Source organism: Cherax quadricarinatus, unplaced genomic scaffold, assembly GCF_038502225.1.
Source record: "Cherax quadricarinatus isolate ZL_2023a unplaced genomic scaffold, ASM3850222v1 Contig118, whole genome shotgun sequence".
Lineage (NCBI taxonomy): Eukaryota > Metazoa > Arthropoda > Malacostraca > Decapoda > Parastacidae > Cherax > Cherax quadricarinatus.
The window spans coordinates 117,019-122,500 of record NW_027195144.1 but is presented as its reverse complement, the minus strand read 5'-3'; positions in this window follow the sequence as shown (position 1 = coordinate 122,500).

The following is a 5,482-nucleotide window of genomic DNA, read 5'->3' as shown; positions in this document are numbered from 1 at the left end:
GGTGCACACTGACCATGGAGACCCATTCTCTCACATGTGGGCCTACCAGCTTTCTCCTGCTTGATTTGAAGCCGCTAGAATTTATGCGTATAGATACGTCAAACACGGTATCTCCTATGACGTACATATACGACCGCGACAGTCAAAGGGTTAATTAAAAAAAAAAAGGTCAGTTTTTTTTTTCTCATTATGCACTGCATGCTCCAGGATTTTTTTTATATGATGCACACTGACCACACAGACCCATTCTCTCGCATGTGGGCCTACCAGCTTTCTCCTGCTTGATTTGAAGACGCTAGAATTTATGAGTATATACACGTCAAACACGGCACCTTGTAAGACGTATATATACGACCTCGACAGTCAAAGGATTAAATATCATTCTCAGTAACATGCTTTATTGAACTAATAAAGAATGATTCCAAATTCCAATATTTTTCTCAAAATGTCTTATTATTCAAAGAGGCCCTTCACCTATGATATACAGTGGACCCCCGCATAACGATGGCATCACATAGCGATTTTTCCGCATAACGATTACTTTTATCGCAAAATTTTTGCCGCGCATACCGATTAAAAACCCGCTTACCGATTTTCGTCCGAGACGCGTCCAATGTGCCCTCAGCCAGCCTCACATGTGCCGCCCCGTCCCATTGTTTACCAGCCAGCCTCCGCGGTAACATCCAAGCATACACTCGGAATATTTCGTATTATTACAGTATTTTCGGTGCTGTTTCTGGAAAATAAGTGACCATGGGCCCCAAGAAAGCTTCTAGTGCCAACCCTACACCTCAAAGGGTAAGAATTACTATAGAGATGAAGAAAGAGATAATTGATAAGTATGAAAGTGGAGTGCGTATAGCCGACCTAGTCAAGCTGTACAAGAAACCCCAATCAACCATCGCTACTATTGTGGGCACCAGAAAGACAATCAAGGAAGCTGTTCTTGCCAAAGGTTCAACTGTGTTTTCGAAACAAAGATCGCAAGTGATGGAAGATGTTGAGAGACTCTTATTGGTGTGGATAAATGAAAAACAGATAGCAGGAGATAGCATCTCTCAAGCGATCATATGTGAAAAGGCTAGGAAGTTGCATGAGGATTTAATTAAAAAAATGCCTGCAACTAGTGATGATGTGAGTGAATTTAAGGCCAGCAAAGGTTGGTTTGAGAGATTTAAGAAGCGTAGTGGCATCCATAGTGTGATAAGGCATGGTGAGGCTGCCAGTTTGGACCACAAAGCGGCTGAAAAATATGTGCAGGAATTCAAGGAGTACATAGAAACTGAAGGACTGAAACCTGAACAAGTGTTTAATTGTGATGAAACAGGCCTGTTCTGGAAGAAAATGCCAAGCAGGACCTACATTACTCAGGAGGAAAAGGCACTCCCAGGACATAAGCCTATGAAAGACAGGCTTACTTTGTTGATGTGTGCCAATGCTACTGGTGATTGCAAAGTGAAGCCTTTATTAGTGTATCACTCTGAAACTCCCAGAGCGTTCAGGCAAAAGAATGTCCTCAAGGATAATTTGTGTGCTGTGGAGGGCAAACAGTAAGGCATGGGTCACTAGGGAATTTTTCTATAACTGGTTACACCATGCATTTGCCCCCAATGTGAAAAATTACCTAACTGAAAAGAAATTAGAACTTAAGTGCCTCCTGGTGTTAGACAATGCCCCTGGTCATCCTACAGACGTGGCAGAGCGACTTTATGGGGACATGAGCTTCATTAAGGTGAAGTTTTTGCCTCCTAATACCACTCCTCTCCTGCAGCCCATGGACCAGCAGGTTATTTCCAACTTCAAGAAACTGTACACAAAAGCTCTGTTTGAAAGGTGCTTTGTAATGACCTCAGAAACTCAACTGACTCTAAGAGAGTTTTGGAGAGATCACTTTAATATCCTCAATTGTGTAAACCTTATAGGTAAGGCTTGGGAGGAAGTGACTAAGAGGACCTTGAACTCTGCTTGGAAGAAACTGTGGCCAGAATGTGTAGACAAAAGGGATTTTGAAGGGTTTGAGGCTAACCCTGAGAATCCTGTGCCAGTTGAGGAATCCATTGTGGCATTGGGAAAGTCCTTGGGGTTGGAGGTTAGTGGGGAGGATGTGGAAGAGTTGGTGGAGGAGGACAATGAAGAACTAACCACTGATGAGCTGATAGATCAACTTCAAGAGCAAGAGGCCAGACCTGAGGAAACTGGTTCAGAGGAGGGGAGAGAGAAATTGAAGAAGTTGCCTACTACAAAGATAAAGGAAATCTGTGCTAAGTGGCTTGAAGTGCAAACCTTCATGGATGAAAATCACCCTCACACAGCTATTGCAAGCCGTGCTGGTGATTATTACACTGACAATGTTGTGAAACACTTTAGGCAAGTCATAAAGGAACGAGAGGTACAGGCCACTATGGACAGATATCTTGTGCGAAAGAAGTCCAGTGACTCTGAAGCTGGCCCTAGTGGCATTAAAAGAAGAAGGGAAGTAACCCCAGAAAAGGACTTACTACCTCAAGTCCTAATGGAAGGGGATTCCCCTTCTAAACACTAACACACACTCTCCCCTCCTCCCATCCCATCAATCATCACCAGATCTTCAATAAAAGTAAGTGTCATTTAATTGTGCATGCCTTTTTCAGTTTGTGTGTATTAAAATTAACATTTCATGTGGTAAAAAAAAATTTTGTTCATACTTTTGGGCGTCTTGCACGGATTAATTTTATTTCCATTATTTCTTACGGGGAAAATTCATTCGCATAACGATTATTTCGCATAACGATGAGCCCTCTTGCACGGATTAAAATCGTTAACCGGGGGTCCACTGTAACTGCAACCATGGAGTTGAATATCATTCCAAACCATGGAGGTGATAATGATATTGTTCCAGACCATGGAGATGAATATCATTCCCAACCATGGAGCTGAACAATATCATTCCAGATCATGGAGCTGAACTCTTCTCCAGGCTGTGGAACTGAACACCTCAAATCTTTTTCTATAAGGTTGAAGGGTTGATTACATCATCATCATTTCACTACTACACTTGCTGCTTCTGTATCTGACTGAAGAAACCTATTGTGTAGGGGAAACATTTCATCAATAAAGGTACCCAACTGTTGCACATTGCCTTTTTTTTTTTTTTTTTATTTTATTTTATTTTATTTTATTTCCAATTTGTGCACACATACAGAGGTACAAAAAAAATACAGATAAGAGCAGTATGCCAAAGCCACTTATACTATGCATAGCATTACGGGCTGGCTTAAAATTAACTTAAGATTAACTAAGCAATGATTATTATTATTATTATAATCAAAAAGAAGCGCTAAGCCACAAGGACTATACAGCGCTGCTACTAAGCAATGATGAAATCAGTGATAAAACATTAATGTAAACAGATAACTATAAAGCACAAGTGAGTATTACAAAGACAGGTCATATGGTTGCATTCAGTTAGGTAGTGATTCTGTTAGGTAGTGTATTTAAAAAATAATAAAGTTAGATTGGGTTTTAGGTTTAACATTTATGTGATATAATTGTGAGAAACATTTAAGATATACAATTTATAATGTTCAGTTATTCAGTATTTATTTGGTTTTGGGTGAGTAAGTAATCTTTGAGAAGAGACTTGAATTTATAAACAGGTTGTGTTTCTTTTATATTTACAGGTAATGAATTCCAGATTTTAGGGCCTTTTATGTGCATTGAGTTTTTGCATAGTGTGAGATGGACACGAGGAACATCAAAGAGTGATCTGTGCCTTGTGTTATGGTCATGTGTTCTGTTGAGGTTGGCAAGGAGATGTTTGAGGGGAGGGTTAATATCAGAGTTAAGTGTTCTATGTATGTAATAGGTGCAGTAATAAGTATGGATGTTTTGTATGGTGAGTAGGTTGAGTGTATTGAATATTGGTGGAGTGTGCTGCCTGTAGTGAGAATTTGTTATCATTCTAACTGCAGCCTTTTGTTGGGTAATTAGTGGTCTGAGATGGTTAATTGTTGTTGAGCCCCATGCACAAATTCCATAGGTGAGATAGGGGTAAATAAGAGAGTGATATAGGGCCAGGAGGGCTGACTGTGGAACATAGTACCGTATCTTCGATAGTATGCCTACAGTCTTGGAAATTTTCTTAGAAATTTGATGTATATGTGTATGAAATTTGAGTCTATTATCAAGGTGGATTCCTAAGAATTTTCCCTCTGTTAGTTTTGTGATAGGTGATCCATTTATCATTATGTTAAGAGGGACATCTGTAGCTCTGTTACCAAACTGAATGAAGTAGGTTTTGTCAATGTTTAGTGTAAGTTTGTTAGTCCTCATCCAGGTAGATATTTTCTGTAATTCGGTATTTACAGTATTGGCTAGCGTGACTGGGCTCGGGTGAGAGAAGACGTATGTAGTGTCATCTGCAAATAGTGTGGGTTTGAGTAATTGCGAAGCATTTGGAAGGTCATTTATGTATAGGAGAAAGAGAAGAGGGCCAAGGACACTTCCCTGTGGGACACCAACTGTAATTGGTTGTGCAGAAGAGTTTGCCCCATTTGCGTACACATATTGGCTTCTGTTGCTGAGGTAAGACTTGAGGTAGTTGAGGGAGTGCCCTCTTATACCATAGTGTGACAATTTTACGTGGAGCAAGTCATGGTCAACTGTATCAAAAGCTTTACGTAAGTCAATGAAGATCCCCAGTGGGACTTCTTTTTTCTCTATTGCAGTGTATATATGTTCTTCAATTTGTGAGTATTTTATACAATTTTCAACAAAACTATGATGCTATGTCTTAAACCAATCTAGTTTTTCCTATACTTTTCCATTCTTAATGCCCATGTGACTTCCCATCCATAAGTGGATGGGAAGTCGCATGGGCAATGAGTGTGAAATGATAATGAAATAAATGAATTTTTGGCAAAAGTGATTAAGAGCTAAGCACAAACAATATAATTTACACACCTGAAATTTCAAAGGCATTTTTGTGTTGATCATTGTCCTCCAGCTTGCTTACATGTATACTGCTTAATGGGTAACTTCCCTGAAAATAAAAATAGCTTTGAAAACAATATTTATTCTCAAAGAATGAACTATATACAAAAAATTATTTCTATTAAGTGGAGTACAGAAAGCCCCTTATTTGCAAAACATTCTGGGCAGCCTTAAAAACTATACAGCCACTGCTCACTTAGTGACATTCTCGTTTACCGATCACTCGGACTTATGACAGGCTCTCTGACCAGTATGCATACCTATATAATGTATATTAAAGCTGATTTCCTCGATTCTGTTATTACAATATACAGTACACTATTGCATAAGCATTTAAAAATATGCTAAAAATGTAAAAAATGGTGCAAAGGTGATATTAAAACAAAATTAAAAGATGGTTGACACAAACCCACTAAAATTATAGTATACTCCTTGCTTAGCGACAAATTCGTTTACTGACGTGGTCTTAGGAATGAAACTGTCATTAAGTGAGGAGAGGCTGCATTATGAT